General features: G+C 49.9%; 1 long non-coding RNA gene across 1 annotated transcript; it reads left to right on the top strand.

Annotated features, from left to right (window-relative positions):
* Nucleotides 1-9,056: 9,056 nt before the first annotated feature.
* LOC115083668 lies at nt 9,057-19,634 on the top strand. Its single transcript, XR_003854380.1, has 4 exons — nt 9,057-9,300; nt 9,654-9,744; nt 11,181-11,422; nt 19,600-19,634. It is a non-coding gene; the product is annotated as an uncharacterized LOC115083668 (long non-coding RNA).
* The last annotated feature ends 342 nt before the right edge of the window (nt 19,635-19,976 follow it).

Raw genomic sequence — 19,976 nt, forward strand, 5'->3', positions numbered from 1 at the left:
GAAGGGGCATCCGGCGACCGCCAATTCAGAAGAATCGTCTTCTTCCCCACCAGGCTCGCCTTTTGAAACAACAAGCGCGAGCCCGGATCTCTAACTCTGAGAGGCGAGATGCAACCGAACAAAAACCACAAAGGGGAGAAAGGCAATGCCACATCCATCAGTTCTGTTAGATAATCGGCTATCCTGCGCCAAAATCTGCGGACCCCAGTACATGTCCAAAAACCGTGTGACAGGGTTCCCACTATACCCGGGCATCTAACACAAAATGGTGAGTTAGCCACAGTTAATTGGTGGGCTCTTTGGGGAGAGATATAAGCCCGCGTCAAAAACTTGTATTGCATCTCCCTATAATACATGTTAGTAGAGATCCGGGCTATACGCCTAAAACAAACTTGTATGATAAAACCCGTGAGGTGAAACTCCCCATCCTTGTGCCAGCGCTCTACCAAAAGGGTGCAAACGTCTACCTGTGTGAGCCGTTGGAGGGTTTTATAATATTGAGATAGGGATGGGACTTCTGTGGCCCCAAAGTGAAAGATAGCATCTAGAGTCGTGTACGTGGCTATGTCCTTAGTAGCTGTGGGTAAGGATTGGAGATAATGATGGACTTGTAAATAAGGGAACACATGAGGAGGACCCAAATCATATAGATTGCGAAAGTCAGGAAACTGCATTAATACTCCCTCGGTCGTCCATAGGTGGCCTAAGTAAATCACCCCCTTGGCCTCCCAAACCCGGAACATAGTAGACTGAGAACCTGGTTGAAAGTCCGCATTCCCCCTGATAGGTAGCAGATAGGCACAACTAGTGGGAACACTCAGGAGTCGTGTAAGACGGATCCAAGACTGTCGTAGCGGTCGGATGACAGCTGAGTGTTTAAAAATCGCGGGGAGATTACTCGTTTTCGCCTGTATAGCATAAGCGGGAGACAGCGGATACAGCAGGGTCCTGTCCAATGACAAGGGTGCATAATGTGAGGAGCCCTGTAGCCAATTACGAATAATCCGCATGTTGCAGGCTAGATTATATTTGGCGAGGTCTGGCACTCCTAGGCTGCCCCCCCGCCAGACATTCTGCAACCACCGGAGAGGAAGCCGAGACTTCCCCCCCCTCCACAAAAACCGACGCAAGGCGCCCTCAAGGCGGACCAGATCACGTTTCTGTAAAAGGATTGGTAAATTCTGCAATACATAAAGCCACTTGGGGAGCAATATCATTTTAAACAGGGCAACTCTTCCCGTTACGGAGAGTGGGAGAGACCGCCAAGGAGTGAGAGTGTTCTGAGTAAGCTTAAGTAGTCGGGGCACATTAGCACTGTAAACCAATTCAGGATTCGAGGGAAGAGAAATCCCCAAGTAGCGGATAGAGGTACCTGCCCATTGTAATGGAAAGGCTTCTCCCCAACTGTCTTTCAAGGTGGGCGGATAAGCCAAGGCAGAAGACTTATCTTGGTTAAGCCGAAAGCCGGAAAAGCTCCCAAAGGCGCCCAGTAATTGTAAAAGAGGGGGTAAGGATGAATGAGGCCTAGTGATAAAAAGAAGTAAGTCATCGGCAAAGGCCACATGTTTAAAAATCCCTGAGTCCATACGAAGACCTCGGATCTCCTGATTGTCCCCAATAGCGAGGAGCAGGGGCTCCAGTTGGAGCACGAAAAGAAGAGGGGAGAGCGGGCATCCCTGTCTGGTCCCCCTGCCAACCCCAAACTCAGCTGACTGAGAGCCATTTGCCACGATTCGAGCCCGAGGGGTGGTATAGAGCAGTTGAATAGCCTGCAAAAAAAACCCCTCAAATCCCATACGTTTCAAGACATAAAATAGATACCGCCACTCCACCCGATCGAACGCCTTCTCGGCGTCAAAACTAATTGCAAGGTATGGGACTGACATGTGTTGGCTCAAAGTCATAGCTGCTAAAATGGTTCGTATATTTGACAGGGCATATCTCTGGCGGACAAACCCCACCTGATGTTCCCCCACTAAAGATGGCATACAAGTTGCCAGTCTCTCCGCCAGAATCTTGGCCAGCAGTTTATGATCATAATTCAGTAGAGAAATGGGACGATACGACTCTGTCAGCAAGGGATCCCTCCCCGGCTTAGGAATTAAGCTAATGTGAGCCAAATTAGCATGAGCAGGGAAGGAGCCCCGCGCAACCAACTCCGTAAAAGCCAATGCTAGAGGCTGAGACACGAATTCCCGCAGTAATTTGAAAAATTCGGCAGAGTAACCATCGGGGCCCGGAGCCTTAAAATTTTTTGATCCATGAATGGCCAACAAAACTTCTGTCTGTGAAATGGGAGCATTGAGTTTTTCCTTCTGCTCAAAAGTCAACTGGGGAAGGGATAGACCCTCACAAAACTTCTTACAGACGTCCGAGTTCCACCCCTCAGAGGTGTAAAGCGTGGCGTAGAAATCCCGAAAACTCTGTAAGATAGAAGAAGGATCCTGAACCACCCTCCCTGAGGTAGTGCGGATGGCTGGGATATATCGGCTGGTCCTTGAGGACTTAATGAGATTGGACATCAGTCGTCCCGCCTTATTACTGTACTTGTATAATTTAAACTGATAATATAGATAGCTCTTCTTTGCTCGTTGATGAAGGAGAGCATTGAGAGCGTGCTGACGAGCCAAATAAATCTCTTTGTCAGCCACTAATTTAGTACGAATCCAAACTACTCGGGCTTGCCGCGTCTGCGCACTTAGAGCCAGAATGCGTCTGTCTAGAACTCTACGCCGCTGGGCGGTATAAGATATAATCTCGCCGCGCAGCACCGCTTTAGCGGTATCCCAAAATAAAAGGGGCTGAGATTCATGGACTTGATTATTAGCCACAAAATCTTTCCATTTAAGTATGAGAAACTCCTTGAATTTCTCATCCTGGGCTAGATAATAGGGATAACGCCAGATTCTGGACGAGGTGACTGGGGGTCGAAAACGAAGTTCCAGCCACACCGGGGCATGATCCGAGATAACTATGTTCTCAATTCCCGCCTCCAGCACCCTATGGAAAGCATGAGTACTCACAAGAAAGTAATCAAGTCTGGCATAGGAGGCGTGTGCCCTCGAGAGGTGTGTGAAGTCCCGTTCCATCGGATGTAACGTCCTCCAGACATCAAGCAGCTGTAGCTGGGATTCCAACAGAGTGGGCCCCCGCCCGATTCCTGCGTCCCAGCCACGACACTGTGATGCGTCCACCTGAGGATCACGTACTGTGTTAAAATCCCCCCCAACTATCAATGTGTCTGATAGATACGGCACCAAAAGCGTAAACAGCCCACGATAAAATCGTGGGTCATAGTTATTGGGTGCATACAGATTACAAAATACCACCTGGCAATTAAAGAGTTCTGTTACCAGAATAAGATATCGCCCTTGGGGATCCTTTATTTCCTTGCGGACGGTAATAGGAAGTTGTTTGTGGAATAATATGGCCACCCCCGCAGATTTAGTGGAAGCCGAGGCGTACCGTACCTCTCCCACCCAGGCCCTACGGAGCTTTACATGTTCGTCATCCGTTAAGTGGGTCTCTTGTAAGAAAGCCACCTCCGTGGACTGGCGCTTTAAGAGTGAGAGGACTTTTGTTCGTTTGATAGGTGAATGTAGACCGCAGACATTCCATGAGATTATTTTCGTGGAATTACTCAAGATATACAACTAAATTAGTAGAGACCATAGAGTATGATGAAATGTAAGCAGGGTAGGCCCTCCCAGCTAAAGCCCCCCCGATATGCAGCTGAGCTCCCATACTCTGACGAATCACCTGCCTCCTCTGTGAACCCACCCGCGTGGATGCAGTATGCACTGCCACCTCCCTTACGTGAAAACCCCAGAACCTAAGTGAGTCCAACCCCTGTCCCTTTCCCCCAAACACCCCTCCCCCCAAAAGCCCTATCCCTCACCCCCCTCCCACCTTCAGCCCGACCCAACCTTCCCCTTGACACCCGTGGTGCCCTATACCCAATACCCCACTGTCTCGCCATCATTGCCTTCATAAAGAAGACTGGAGATCCGTTAAGACGTGAACAGGTCCACCCCATATGTAAAATAACAGAAACAGCTTAAAACAGTAACAACCGTCAAAAGTTAAGAACTTTGCATCAACAGGACGCATACACAGTGGGTTACTGCCCAATAAAATGCACATTCTAATAGCTAGGGACCACAGTTAGTCACCAGGCACATCTGAAGAGCGATGGGGATAAGAAGAAAGAAAAAAAAAAGTGCAGGGACTCTAGAAATAAATGTGTCCCGGCAAACCGGCCCCCGAATAGCCTCTGGGCGTATGTGCCAGCCAGGGGTAAAGTACAAACTAAGAAAGACACAAAATAAATTGCAGTAGGAAAACCCAAAATGGCAGGTCAGAAACAGTCCTTCCCAGAACTAGAGTTGCGCCCCACTGCCCGAACACAGAGTCAAGCCCGCTACAGCCGTTGCTAGTTGTTCCCTGTCCCCGCTCCTGGGACATGAGTGCTAATTAAGAAACAAGAGTCAAGGCGCCAGGGAGAGGTCAAGAAGAAAAGAGAGAGAAAAAAATTCTCTCCAGGCAATGTTCGAGCAAAATTAAAATCAAACAGTCCAAAGCCAGGAAATTGAAAAAAAAAATAGCAGTCCATGACTTCGAGGAACAGTCTGCGGCTACCAAACCAAAGCATACCCCATGTCAGCTGGGCTATCATCCGGAGCCCGTCGCTAAAGGTAAGAGATGGAAATGAAAAATCGCAGAGTTAAAAAAATACCGTCTAGCACCCGTTCGGCCATGAGACGTCAACGCCGGTAACTGTTATAAGCATATATAATAAATAATAAAATTAAAAAAAACGCCGGGAGATAAGCAAAAAAAAACGTCATCCAAAAGTATTCCTCCCCAGCACTAGAGCGAAGGGTCCCAGTATGGCCGGAGTTGAAGTGTCCCAAGGAGGATCAGTCCTGCAGAACCTGTCCCTGCTCCTGTGACCATAGAAAGAGTCCGTAGGCAGGACCCATGAAACTTGTAAAATGTAGGGAAGAGGAAGAACAGAATAATAAAAAAACCTTCCATCTAGTAGGCCAACGAATAGCAGATCCGGCCCTTGGAGCAATAGTGTATAAATGATAAACTCCACGTCGTGGAGTGCGTGCGTAGGAAACTCCACTGTGCTCAAAAGTACACTTGGCCTTCTCGAAGCCTATTCAGGGCATTTTGGCGATGAATTGTTGGGCTTGATCCGGTGAGTCAAAGATATGCGCCGTGTCAGCATGCCACAACCTAAGACGAGCTGGGTAGAGAAGAGAAAACTTTACCCCTCGATTGTGAAGAGCCGTGCAGATAGGCGAAAAACGTCGTCGGGCCTCGGACACCGCGGAGGAGAAATCTTGAAAAATCCGAACGGGCTTGCCTTGATAGGTCAGCGAGGTTTTGTTGCGCGAGGCCCTCCAGATCTCGGCTTTATGTGCCGAGTTTAGTATTTTGGCGATAATCAGCCGTGGCCGGCCCGAAGCCATAGGTCTTGAGCCCAATCTATGGGCCCTCTCCACTACCAACTTGCCACTTAGTGCCGGTAACTCTAAGGCCTCCGGTAACCATTCCTCAAGCAGATGGCACAACGTTTTTTCTGCAATGTCCTCAGTAAAGCCCATAAAGCGTAGGTTGTCCCGCCTAGCTCGATTTTCTAGATCTTCCACCTTATGTGAAAGCGCCGTGATTAGCTTCTCGTGTGTCGCCACGTTGCCCGACATGGCCGCGGCACCATCCTCCACCCCCGATACGCGCGTTTCAATTTGCTCCAAACGGGGCTGCAAAGCCGAGATAGAATCTCGGACCTCCCCCAACTCCGCATGGAGCAATGTCCATTTTTCGTCTATGGCTTCTTTAATTGCGGCTTTAATGTCCGTGATAGTGAGGGCCGGAGGATCGGAAGTCGACTCACCCGCACCTGCGTCTGCCATTTTAGGTTCGGGAGCCCGCGGCTTTTCCTTTTCTCTCCTCCCGCCCTTAGTAGTCATCCCCGGCGAGTTCTTGCACCAGGTGCGGATGGAGGACATGCACTTAAGACCAAGTATCGTTCAAAAAAAAAACAAAAAGCGCGTTTTTAGCTGCGATGTGCCCCGATGGATGGGGTGGGCCTGAGAGCCTGAGGTCTGCACGTCCTCACGGCTCAGCACATCACGTGATCTCAACAGAAAGCTTTAAAACAAACAAACAAACAAACAACCCTTGGTTCAAGAGACTGGTAAGAAGGAAACCCATCAAGCAATCCCAATGCAGTCCCAATTCTACCAATTTCCCCAAACAAAATAGCAACTTGGCTGTAATTTGTCCCCTTCTTTTACACTTGGTTCCAGGGAGCAGGGGACCAGGGCTCTGTTGCTAAGGTAACGGCTTCCCTGGATACCCGTTGCTATGGTTCCCCAGCACTTCCCTCAGTGCAGCCATCACTGGCACTTACACAGCCCCTTCAGATTCATTATTTTATTTGTAATTCTCTTCACCACATTTACACACACTCGGAGGTCCCAGAGTCTCAATGCCTGGATGAGACGCTGGGGCAGGGACGAGGGATTCAGTTTTGGGGGAAGGAGCAGACTTTTCCAAAGGGACGGGCTCCACCTTTACCAAGGTGGAACCAGGCTTCTGGCGCTTTAGAAAGGAGATGGAGCAGCTTCTAAACTAGAACAGAGGGGAAAGCCGACAGGCGCTCAGCAGCGCATGGTTCGGAGGGAAGTATCTTCAAAGGATACTAATGATGCATTAGAATTAGGGCATCTACGGCAGGAACCCTGTCCAAAAAATCTAAAAACCTACCTCTTCAAGCAAGCTTTTGCTTGATAACATTCCCATCACGCATCCTACTTATTGTAATTTAACTTTTTATCTAATTATCTAACCATGCCTTTCTTTTGTAAATATCTCCCTCCTTTCTTCTCCCTTTATATTGTATCATATTTCCCCCTCCTTTTGTTAAACTGATGCACATTTGTAATTTAATTGCGGAATCTATCTGTTAGAAATATTATGTTCTCGTTCTTTATTGTATATTTGGTTCAAGTTTCTCTGTAAAGCGCAGTTTGCTACACGTTGTTTCTTGTAAACCGATGAGATGTTCCCAACGTTCATCGGTATATAAAATCCTATAAATAAATAAATAAATAAATACCTCAGGAAAATTGCCTTTTCGAGTTTCTAAATAATGCCTCACACAAAGAGGAAAGCTCGAGTCCATGAAGTTACCTCTATGCCAACAGAGGATCGAAGCAGCCTTCGAGAGGACGCTTTCAACTAACCCAGAAGCTGTAGTCGCTGGGGCAGGCAAGGAGCAGCGGCCGAGCCCCTTGACGCTGGAGACATCGTTGAGCCCGGGATATCCAACTGTACCGGAACCACCCATGAGATTGTCTACTAGTGTGGATTTACTCGAGCAGTCTTTTTCGGTAATAAGTGGTGCCCAGAGAAGAAAGGAGGAAGTCTCTTCGGTGAACCCGATGGAAACGGGTTCCAGGAGCCACGAGAATTTGGCACAACATCGCCCGGAACAGCTAAGAAGAAATGGTGAAGGACCTTTGGAGGTAGGAAGTACGATGAATAATATACCTTTTCTCAGTACTACTTCTGTTCTTGTGCCGTCATTAGAAGAAATAAAGAACATTTTAAGAATTATGCAGAAATCTATTAACACACTTACCGCCACTGTGCAGGAAGCAATGACTAAATGTCATAAGGTTGAAGAAACATTGATATTGGTTGAGAAAAGAACTGTTATTTTGGAAGGGAAAGTGAAAAAAATGGAAGATGTATAAAGAACATAAGAAATTGCCATACTGGGTCAGACCAAGGGTCCATCAAGCCCAGCATCCTATTTCCAACAGAGGCCAAACCAGGCCAGAACCCAAACACCAAGAAGATCCAGTCACACACAGTCATGCTCGTACCTAGTGCCAAAAAGACAGATACTTCCAGAGCCATCTGAAAGAGGAAAAAGCCTCCATTACCCATTAAAAAGTTCTTCTTGTAATACCATAGCTCCAGCTCAGATCTACATAGCAAGTTTGCTTACTGTAAACACTGCTTTCCCTAAATAGCAAGATAAATTAGCCATGGTATGTAGGCGACATCATTCGACAGCACCAAACAAACCTCTCAACTAGAAGAGCTAAATAAATTAATTTAGTGAATCGCGCGCACAGGAGAGTGGCTTTTACTGTATCGCCCGTAGATTAGGTTAATGTATTTTTGAAAATTATATTTTTCTTCTTTCCCTTCAAGATTTCTCCAGGTGCAGTTTTTTTGCAGTACACATTGCATTTCTTTTAATGAGACAATGTATAATTTCTTTATGTATATTTTCCTTGGCATAAATATTCCTCCGACACACCTAGAGGAGGGGGAAGGAGATTCCTCCTAACTATCCTGCAAACATTATGGCCCCACAGTAGTAAACACATTGTTGCCAGATCGGGCTATTTCTTTTCCATTCTGCAGGGTTAAAAAAACCATTTGTGCCACTTGCGTTAGATCTGGGCTGGCCACCTGACTGCCAGCAACCCTCAAGGTTGCCGCTTTTTCCTTTGCTGCACAATCCCTCCAGCAGTCGCAGAATGATGACTCATCGGCAGCAGAGCTCCACCAGCAGTCGCAGATTGATGACTCATCGGCAGCAGAGCTCCACCAGCAGTCGCAGATTGATGACTCATCGGCAGCAGAGCTCCACCAGCAGTCGCAGATTGATGACTCATCGGCAGCAGCAGATCCTCCAGCAGTCGCAGAATGATGACTCATCGGCAGCAGAGCTCCACCAGCAGTCGTAGATTGATGACTCATCGGCAGCAGCAGCTCCACCAGCAGTCGTAGATTGATGACTCATCGGCAGCAGCAGCTCCACCAGCAGTCGCAGAATGATGATTCTTAAGCGATTACAATAAAGCTCAGGCCCGGAGAAGGGTTGCCAATTTCGCTTATTTCCCGCGTGATTGGGCTTTTTTTTTCTAGTTATTCGCGGGCTTTTTTTCGATTCGCGGGTTGCTTGTAATTGGGCGTTTTTTCCTGCCAATCGCGTTTTTTGTTTGGGGTTGGTGGGCGGGACCTGTGCTCTGGTGTTGCAGTGATTGGCTGCTGCTGCCGGTGAGGCCTGTCCATAGCAGGCGCACCCTAACCTATTGCAGCATTAAGCTAACCAGAGCCAGCAATCCCAGGAGCGCGTGGGCAGACCCGGCCTGGCATTGCAGGAAGCAACAAGCGTCGTGGGTGACCAAGAAGCTTCTGTGCAGCTGCAGCCCTGAATGCTGAAAGGTGTGGGGCACTCAGCTGCCTACAACCAGGGATCAGGAGGTGAGACTGAGTGTGGGGGGATTGAAGACGGGTTTGTAGGGAGTGGGGAGGGGGAAATGAGTGTTTAGGGGCTAGAGATGGGCTTGGAGGGGGGAATCGGTGTGTGGGGTGGGGGCCGGGCATGTGCTCTGAGGGGGCAATCAGTGTGTGGGGGCCGGGGATGTGCTCTGAGGGGGCAATCAGTGTGCGGGGTGGGGGCCGGGGATGTGCTCTGAGGGGGCAATCAGTGTGTGGGGTGGGGGCCGGGCATGTGCTCTGAGGGGGTTATCAGTGTATGGGGCTGGTGTTTTTTTTTTTTAATTTGTCCTACACCACTTTAAATTTCATTTTTTTCTCATTTCTTCTCCCTGCAGCAGATCACCTTTGTAAGAAAGCCTGCCCATACCTACTGTTTCTGTCATTGGCTGCTAGGCTACTAAATGGATTTGATCTACTATAGATAAAGTAAGGACCTAAAAGATCCTGCTAAGTGTAGGAAGAGGAATGTGAACTAAAAGCATGGATTCAGTCTGTTGTCAGCAACGAGAGTAAGGCTGTGTGCAAATTTTGTAAGTGTGACATTTGTGCACATCATGCAGACCTTTTGCAACATGCAAACAGTGAAGCTTCCTTTGTCATCTATTCGACTCACAAACATTGGGGTTTCAATTTCATGTGTTTTGAGCTTTTTTTGGGCTTGTTTTTTGGAAAAAAGTGCTTGTTTCATGAAAACCTGGCAACCCTAAGTGGTGTCTTTCCAACCCGTTCTTTTCTGCTGTCCCTGTGACGGTTTCTAGCAAGCAGCGGGACTGACTGTAAAGGGCTTCAGGCGGGGGCTCTGCACGGGGAGCGTGGAAAGGAAATCAAGGAGGCGATCAGGTCTTTAAGTCGCAATCTATGGGGCCCATGCAATACAGTGAGCTCAGCCGAGTGCATTGTTTAACCTGCTGTGGGGGATTAGTGCCTATTTAACGCGCGTCGGACGCGGAGTGAATGAGTTAGCGCTCATCACATGCAAATGCACTCATTCACTCCAAATGCAAAAAGTAAATAAAATAACTCAGCAGACGGGCGAGTTATGAAGATGGGCACAGTCAGTTTTTCTTTCCGGCCGTCTGCCAGTAAACAGTCTGTGGCCGTTTTCATTACTGGCAGACAGGGCAGCGCAGCGGGGGGCGTTAGGAAGGAGGTGCTAAGGTCGTGCAAGAGACTTCTCAAAGCTCACAATTTTACTTGCACACAGAAACCTGAGATTTATCTATTGTGCTCTCTGTAACCTGTAATTTTACTTTACTATTGTTTTATAATTTGAGTGACTCCCCCCTAATTTAAATATTGCATGGCGCCCCCCCTTGCGGTGCTGAAAAGTCAGCGCCTTCTTTCCGGGAAGATTTTTGCTTCGGCCCCTATGTTTGCAGCCATTCTTATGAGCTGCTCTGATTGCTGCCCTTAGGATTCACAATAATTTGACTTTCAGAAACTTGAGCATTAAAATGTTAGGATTTAGGGGTCAAAGCTTGAATGGGGGAGCGCTAAGCACCGCCCCGTAAAGAGAGTAGAGGGGAGTTAGCCTGCAAGAGACTCCTCAAAGCTCACAATTTTACTTGCACACAGAAACCTGAGATTTACCTTTTGTGCTCTCCAAATGCAAAAAGATAAATTGAAAAGAAGGACAGAAAAGCAGACAAAATTGTACTTCTTTTTTAAAGTATATAAAATAACATCTCTAATTCACATATTACATAAAGTTCATTATTTAGCTGCTTTAGGGCAAGTTACCTCATTTCCAGTTTTGTTGTTTCATAGATAGGATGTTGCTGTGTGAGGTTTGGGAGTTAGTGCTGTTTAAATGTGATGGGTTTGATGCAAAGGTGCTGAGAGGGTTTTCTGTTACTTCCCAGAGTGCCCAGTAAAAAGAATTCTCACTTTCTCTCGTCCTCAATCCCCGGGATCAGAGGAGGGGGCAGGGCTGGCTCTGGATCCACTGCAGCCCAGGACTTTGGGCTCTCTGTGGATGGTTGTGGAGCGGCCGGAAGCAACAATGAGCAGCAAGTTGGAAAGGATTGAAGGGGAAATCTCCTCAGTGACCCAGGAGAAGAAAATCTCTGCTCAGGATAAGCAGCTGCAGGCACTGGAGAACAAGGTAGGACATTTACTCATTAATTCTCCTGGGTCCATTCAGGATAAAGTTTGTTAGAAGAAAAAGTAAGAATTTGGAAAATGTTGCCAAAAGAGAAATATTTTAGAATTATCAACTTTCCCAAGAGAGAATATTTCACCGGGGGAGATGATTAATAATTATTTAGGGGAGGCTTTGCTAATATCTAGGGAATCTCTTCTAATTAACCCCATTTCTTTTCTAGTGAAAATTAAATGTATAAAGATCTTCTCTCTTGTTGCTGATCCACAAATTTCAAGGAAGAAGAAGTTGAACCCCAAAAGTAATTTTCTATACCTTGGTCATTTTTAGTCTTCAATTCTCAGCCAGGTCACGTGTACACCTCTCCCTCCCCCACTTTATTTATTTGGTTTATTTTATCTTATGATTGTTATTAGAATAATGGTATATAACAGTTCACAGTATAAATATAAATAAAATCAGTGACCTCAGCCACCCAGTATCTCTCTGTCTCCTAGCAGATGTGGAGGTGCAATCCCCTTACCAGTTGGAGAAAGATCGAGCCCCGCTCTCCTGTGGTGATACCTAAAGGTCCCTCCCCAGTTGAGAATTCCTGAGGTGATTTCCGAGATCCCTCAGAGGTTGCCTTGGTCCGGTAGTGGTTCCCAGCGTGGACTTTGTTGCTAAAGCAGCGGGTGCAGGAAGCCGAGTGTGGCGGTGAACGCCTAAGCCCTCTCACCCCTCGGCCGGAGACCATCTCTGTACTCAGCCAGTAAGCGCTGAGCCCGGGTAAGTAGAGAAGATCTCCTCCGATTCAGAGACGTGGAAAGGCTTTGGTAAATCTTTCCTCCGTTCTCCTTGCTCAGTGTACCATACCGACGACGTTCCCGATCCCATTGGGGCAAGGGAAGGAGGTTTCTGAGCGAGTTTAGTGGCCCCCTGATGGGCCAGGCCCCACTTCAGGTGCGGTGCCATTTCCCCTCCTTGACCGTTAGTACGTGCGGTGCGGGCCGGCCCTGCTGTGCGCCTGACCCCACTCCTTAATGAGTGCGCATCTCTGCACATAACCGCGCACATAAGTACACTCATACTGACTGAACGCACAAGCTACAGTGAACTACGGCTCCGGCAACAAAGAAGCCCAAGCGCCCCCCTCTGCCGCCTGCCATATTAGGGCTGCGCAGCCTGACCTGGATCCTTCCTGTGTCAGCTCTGTGAGGAAGCCCAGGGAGGGCCGGACTCTCAGAACTTCTCCCAGTCGGAGGATGGGTCAGCCAGGACCTTATCTGTTAGCACCCGGATCTGAGCAGTCCCGGGGCTGCGTCCTCCTTGGGAGAGGGCAGGTCAGGGGGGCTTACCCCAGATCCTCCTGGGCTAGGCATGGACCCAGCAACCTTTTCCTGGATGGAATTCTTTCAGGGCCTTCCAAGCCTTTGTTCAGGCGCAGTCGGCTGCTGCCCCTGCCCCAGCTGGGAAGGCCTCGTCCTCCCAGCCCTATCCGCAGGCTTACCAAGGGTATCCCTGACAGGGATCCAGACCCCACGGATGACGAGGGGGGTGCAGTCTCATTGGAGGACAGGGAAATCCTTCCAGGCCTGGAGCCGTACCGGCCCATGCTATGATTTTTCCACAGAGATGAATTGCCGGCCCTGGCCTCCCAGACCCTGAGGACTCTGGGAGTTCCCGGCCCAGACCCTGTGTCAGAACCAAAGAGGAGTCCCATCCTGGTATCTCTACGGAAAGCCTCTTGCTATTTCCCGATTCTGGAAGCCATCCAGGAGGTGATTGACCTGGAGTGGGACACCCCGGAAGCAGCTTTCAAGGGGGTCTGACCGTGGAGGCCTTGGACCTTCTGGAGCCGGCGGTGTCCTTTCTCTTTGCCTCTTTGGCAATCCTTTCTTCTGCCAGACATTTTGCTTTCCTGATTACTTTCTTCATCTCTTTCAGTTTAACCAGATGTTCTTCCCTGTGTATTTCTTCTTTTTGGGATCCTTTATATTTCTCGAATGCGGTTCTTTTTATTTGTATTTTATCAGCCACCTTCTTTGAGAACCAGATCAGTTTCCTGTTTCTTTTGCTTTTGTTTACTCTTTTTTTTTTTTTGTATTTAAATTTTATTAATCCATATTAATGCAATAACATTTGCATAAACAGATGCAGGAATATAGCAGTACAGAAAATCATGACATCTTAATGTAAGCAATAATGATAAAGCAAATAAATAAGACAAGTGCTGCTTTGATTGGGATTCTTAAATTGTCTGAACGTCTGCATTATCCCTCGTCACTAGCAGATGTTGTCACTGAGTCGTAGATGCCACATGGGGCTGGATTTCCCCTCCATTGCAGATACGGATTCCCCGCCTGATTAAATGCAGGAATGTTGTGCTGCTTCTGGGCAGTTTTCTTGTATAAGAGGCACATTGTGTCCAACTTTTGAAGTAAGTTGTCCAAAGAGGGCACCAGCTCCTGCTTCCACGTCGCTGACAGTAATCACCGTGTGCCCAAACAGAATTGGGTAACCAGCTCTCTTTCACTCCAAGAGCCCTCGATGGGGACATTCAGTGAAGCTCGGTCAGGGGACAAAATAATAATAGCTCTGCCCAAGATCCAGTGTATAATGCCCGATACTTCCTTCCACAGTCTTCCCACCTTAGGGCAGTCCCACCACATAGGGATAAAAGGACCCGACTGACCACAACCTTTCCAGCAGAAACCACTGGAGCAGATTTTAGCACAGTGGAGCCTATGAGGGGTAAAATGCCAGCGAAATAGAAATTTCAACCCGTTTACCACAAGGGAAGCAGATATAGAACACTTCTTGGCCTGTAAGAGGATCCGATCCCACTCTTCTCTGGAGAGAGACTTCTCTAGATCTTTCTCCCATGCTTTGATATAGTTTGGTGTACATTGAGCAGCATTCTGTAGGAGACCATAAATCTTGGAAAGCCCTCCCTTTAGCCGATCTGCTCACTCACGCCCTCCCTCAAACTGCGGTTCTCCCGGGCGCAGTTCCCCTTCGATGGATGCTTTCTTTATGAAATGTCATATTTGCAGATAAGGGTAAACGTTAGGAGATTGTAACTGAAATAGTTCCCGAAGTTGAGCAAAGGTCATTACTCCCTCTCGGCCCCACAGCTGTCCCAAAGTCGTACTCCCCTTAATCTTCCATTCTTGGGAAAGGGAAGTTTCCCAACCCGGGGACGAGTTCCTATTATGAAATAGGGAGGTATTAGGAAAGGTTTGCAAGGATCCAGGCAGGACGCCCTGCACCCTCCACGTATTACGTGGTTGCCATAGAAGTGCTCTAATCGGCAGCCTCCCAAGGCCACTTGTTCCATATTAACCCAACTGGGAAGTTCTCCTTTTTCATGCCCTGTTAGAACAGCACTGAGCTGAGCCGCCGCATAACCCCCTGTAGTCGAGGTCCCCCCATACCTCCTCTTAGTTTGTGTCTGAAGAGCACATTTTGAGCCCCCCTAGTTTCCAGATGAAGGAAAATAAGCGTTCCCTGTACGTACCCGGATCAGTCCAGACTCCTGGGTTTTGCCCCCCCTCTCTAGCAGATGGAGACAGAAGTTTACAAACCAAACTCCGCCTTATCTAGTCTGGTGCCACCTACAGTCTGGCAGTCTTCTGTCTCCTAGCAGGTGGAGGGGGTGCAAAACCTACAGTCTGAGCTGAGGCCTAGTTAGTAAAAAAAAAAAAAAGGAAAACAGAATTTTGAGAAGTTATTCAATGCTAGATAGGTGAGTAGGGGCTGAGACCGCAGTGGGGTGCCTGCTGGTCCGCCCGTACCTCCTCCCAGGTCCCCTGGGGGTTCAGGCCGCTGAAGGTGGGCTGGGGGCCCTTGCCAGGGTGGGTACAGTGTTCCTTCCCTGGGGGTGACACCGGGGAGCCCGGTTCACTCCCCCCAGGTGGTCCCGGAGCCAGAGGTGAACGGTAAAAAAAAAAAAAAAAGATTTTTTGTTTAAGTTGTGGCCATCTCTCTCTTGTTTTCTCTCTCCTGTCCCTTCTGCCGGCGAGCCGTTCGTGTGATCGCGGGGGGGGGGGGGGAGTGGGGAGGATCCGTTTTAGCCTAAAATAGTCGGGTGAGCAGAGAGGCATGCTGCGGCGGCCGGTGTGTAGGGCCTGCGGCGTGGCCCGGCGCCTCTCCCGCGACAGCCTCTGTTCGGGCTGTGTTTCGGGGGAGGGGAAGGAGGCTCAGCTGCCCCGCCGCTGCGGGGAAAGAGGCAGTCACGAGCCGCGGCTCCAGGAGGTTCGTCGGGGGTGATGGCTGGCCCCTCCCTGCGGAGCGCGGGAACGGGCGCCATTTTGAGCCCGCCGAAGTCAGCGGCGGGAAAGTCCGCCATTTTGTTCCCGGCAGGGCCAGGAAGTGCGGCGCCCTCGGCAGCAAGGGGGGGGGGGGAGGATTTGCCTCCCGCGTTGTCCCTCAGCGGTCAGTCTCCGAGGGAACAAGTCACCGCAGCCAGCTGATGATAGCAATCCGGGGGAGGACCCGGATCATAGTTCTTCGGATTCCTTTAATTCGGAGTTCGTGCTTGTAATGCACAAGGCATTCAAAGCGCGGCGCATGGTCAGGAAACGGGCGTGGGGTCCGCAGGGAGCGGACCGGGGGTCAGAATCCCGAAAGCGGGCCAGAACCGCTCCGGTATCGGATCCCCCAGGGGGAGCCCGACCACTCAGGCTGGGGGCGCCTCGGGGGGACCCGGATACAGACTCGGAATCCGATGAGCCGGACGAGCAGGATCCGCCGTCCCAGCCACGGGGTATTGAGGGGGACGGGGATCCGGGAAGCGTTGGTCCGAGCGTTGTCCATTCCGGGGACGGGGATGACCCTAAAGTAGTGCACTTGTTCCAGCGGGACGAGTTGGCGCCTTTGATACCGGCTATCCTGGGGGAGTTGGCTATCGGGTTGCCGCAGCAGGAGTCTCGTCTCGGGCGCACGGACCCGGTGGTGCTGGGTCTTAGGGGACCTCCGGTGTTTCCATTGCATTTTTCAGCGTCTGATTTGCTGTTCAAGGAGTGGGACACCCAAGATTTGGGGTTGAAGGTCGCCAAGGCCATGGATAAACTGTACCCGCTCACGGAGTACGCGCTCGAGTTGTTAAAGATCCCGAGAATAGATTCGGCAGTGGCGGCCGTGACAGAGGACCACCATCCCGGTAACGGGTGGGACGGCCCTTAAGGATTTACAGGATCGCAAGCTGGAGGTGCAGCTCAAGAAGATCTTCGAGGTCTCCGCTCTCGGGGTTCGAGCGGCTATCTGCAGCAATTTCTCTTTGCGGGCAGGACTTCGGTGGGCTCAGCAGCTATCCGCTAATGAGGCTCTTTCGCAGGAGGAGGCGCTGCAGGCCGGTCGTTTAGAGGCAGTGATTGCATATAGTGCCGATGCCTTTTACGATTTGCTTCGCACCTCGGCACGTGCCATGGTGTCGGTGGTGTCGGCGCGGCGTTTGTTATGGCTGTGACATTGGGCGGCGGACGTATCTTCTAAAGCTCGGTTGGGGTCCCTACCGTTTAAAGGAAAGTTGCTCTTCGGGAAAGAGTCGGAAGATTTGATTGAGTCGTTGGGCGAGAACAAGGTCCATCGTTTACCGGAGGATAGACCGCGGCCTAGGGGGGCCCCAGCGTCGAGATTACGCTTCCGGGGTGGTCGCAGACCTCGGACCTCCCGGGGATCAACATCTTCTTTTCTGCACAATGCCTACAGGCAGCAGTCGTACATTCAGTCCTTTCGGGGGCGCCGCTTTGGCAGACCGGGCACCGGTACGGGGGCGCCGGTCAGTAAGCCTTCACAATGATGTGATGCCGGTCCACTCCTCGGTTCCAGAAATCGGCGGCAGGTTGGCGCGATTTTATGGGGATTGGGCCAGAATCACCTCGGACCAGTGGGTCCTAGAGGTGATAAGTCAAGGTTACACGTTAGATTTTGCACGACTGCCCATCCCGTGTTTCATGGTCTCGCCGTGCTGGTTTTCGGGAAAAGCGGCGAGCGCTGCGAGAAACTATGTGTCACTTGCGGGAGCTAGGCGCAATTGTTCCGGTGCCGTCGCACGAGCTTCGCAGCGGCCAATACTCCATTTACTTTCTGGTGCCAAAGAAGGAAGGCACGTTTCGGCCTATTCTAGACCTCAAAGGGGTCAACAGGTGTCTGAGGATTCCCCGTTTTCGGATGGAAACCTTGCGGTCGGTCATTGCCTCGGTGAGACAAGGGGAGTTTCTGGCGTCTCTGGATCTCACGGAGGCATATCGGGATCCGCGAGGAGCATCAACAGTACCTCAGGTTCGCGGTTTTAGGGCAGCACTTCCAGTTTCAAGCTCTGCCGTTCGGATTGGCGACGGCTCCACGGACGTTCACCAAGATCATGGTCGTGGTAGCTGCCCACCTTCACAAGGAAGGGTGTCTGGTCCACCCATATCTGGACGATTGGTTGATCCGGGTGAAGTCCGAGCGACTGTGTCAGTTAGCGGTCCAACGGGTGGTCGGCTTATTGCAGAGGCTTGGCTGGGTTATCAACCTGGCCAAAAGTCACCTGGAGCCCTCGCAATCTCTGGAGTTTTTGGGTGCCCTGTTCGATACTCGGAAAGGCATGGTGTATCAGACGCGGGAGCGAATGATCAAGTTGCAGGCTCAAGCCATGCCCGTCGTCTGGGACTACTTACAAATGGTGGGGTCCATGACGTCCATGCGGGAATTGGTTCCCTGGGCGTTCGCTCTTATGCGACCCTTACAGTGGGCATTACTGTCCCGTTGGAATCCGGTGTCGGAAGAATTTCATCTCCCCTTACCTCTACCGCAGTCGGCGCGTTCCACCATGGCTTGGTGGCTTTCTCCAGGCAACTTGACCCGAGGAGTTTCATTGGCGGTCCCCTCGTGGACGGTGGTCACCACAGATGCCAGCACGGTGTGCCTCAGACAGTCGGTCCAGGGCACGTGGTCCCCGACGGAAGCGTCTTGGTCCATCAATCGGTTGGAGACCAGGGTGGTGCGGTTGGCCCTCCGGGCTTTTCTTCCGCTGGTTCGGGGCAAGTCGGTCAGGGTTCTGTCTGACAATGCGACAACAGTGGCCTATATAAACCGTCAGGGCGGAACAAGGAGTCAACCGGTGGCCGCCGAAGCTCGCCAGCTGATGCACTGGGCCGAGCGGCATTTACAGTGTTAGCGGCATCTCACATTGCAGGAGTAGAGAACGTTCAGGCGGATTTTCTCGGTTGTCAGCATCTGGATCCCGGCGAGTGGGAGCTCACAGACGTGGCGTTTCGGCTCATTTGTGCTCGGTGGGGAACACCGGCCCTAGATCTGATGGCGACATTCCAGAATGGGTAGATGCGAATCGGTTATTTACTCTTTCGGATAATAGAAAGACTAGGGGCCACTCCATGAAGTTAGCATGTGGCACATTTAAAACTAATCGGAGAAAGTTCTTTTTCACTCAACGCACAATTAAACTCTGGAATTTGTTGCCAGAGGATGTGGCTAGTGCAGTTAGTATAGCTGTGTTTAAAAAAGGATTGGATAAGTTCTTGGAGGAGAAGTCCATTACCTGCTATTAATTAAGTTGACTTAGAAAATAGCCACTGCTATTACTAGCAACAGTAACATGAAATAGACTTAGTTTTGGGTACTTGCCAGGTTCTTCTGGCCTGGATTGGCCACTGTTGGAAACAGGATGCTGGACTTGATGGACCCTTGGTCTGACCCAGTATGGCATGTTCTTATGAGGTGATAAGAGAGGGGAGGAGTGTTTTGGTTGTAGGCTCAGAGAGGAAGGAATAGATTTTAGCAGTGTTATAGAGGAGGAACTGACTCACTTTAGCAGTGTTTTGGATGTGCAGAAGGAGGGAGATGCATCAAAGATGACCCAAGATAAGGGACTGAGCAAACCAGGAGGATGAGAGCACAGTGAGCCCTCCTGATGTGACAGAATCAGATGTTCCTGATGTTCTGGATAATGCTCTGTTAGATCTTGGGTTTTATTATTCAGATCTATCCAGGCAGAGACATTTGATATTCTCTTTGTTTGGGATTAGACTTGTAAATCCTGAGGCCCAGAAAGAAAACTGAGTCCAGGGGAACAAGTCTGGCAGTTCCAGGGGATGAGGGGTCCTGGTGTCCCCTCTTCCATGATAAAATGTTATGGGATTAAAGTCAGCTGAGCCCCTCCAAGTGTCACTGAGTGTTTCTGGTTTGTGTTTCAGGTGCCGGTGACGTTTGAGGACATCGCTGTCTCTTTCTCCCAGGACGAGTGGGGGTATTTAAATGAAGAGCAGAAGGAGCTTTACAGGGAGGTGATGAAGGAGAATTATGAGACCCTGAGCTCTCTAGGTCTAGGTAAGGATTGCATTATCTGCATTTCTAGTATACACGGAGGATATTTTACTAAACATCATTGGGTGAACGCCACACAGTAAATGTGCACACAGCCCTGAATTTCCCCCTCTCTTGTGTAGGGAACAGGAAGGGCTTGATTGAAGCAGACAGACCTGGGGTGAACCCCCTGATAAGAAATTTGCAGCTTATTACTGATGCTGTAAGAATGAAGCAGCCTGGTGTATCCCCAGAGCCCTCAGTCTCC

This window comes from Rhinatrema bivittatum, chromosome 2 (assembly GCF_901001135.1).
Source record: "Rhinatrema bivittatum chromosome 2, aRhiBiv1.1, whole genome shotgun sequence".
Lineage (NCBI taxonomy): Eukaryota > Metazoa > Chordata > Amphibia > Gymnophiona > Rhinatrematidae > Rhinatrema > Rhinatrema bivittatum.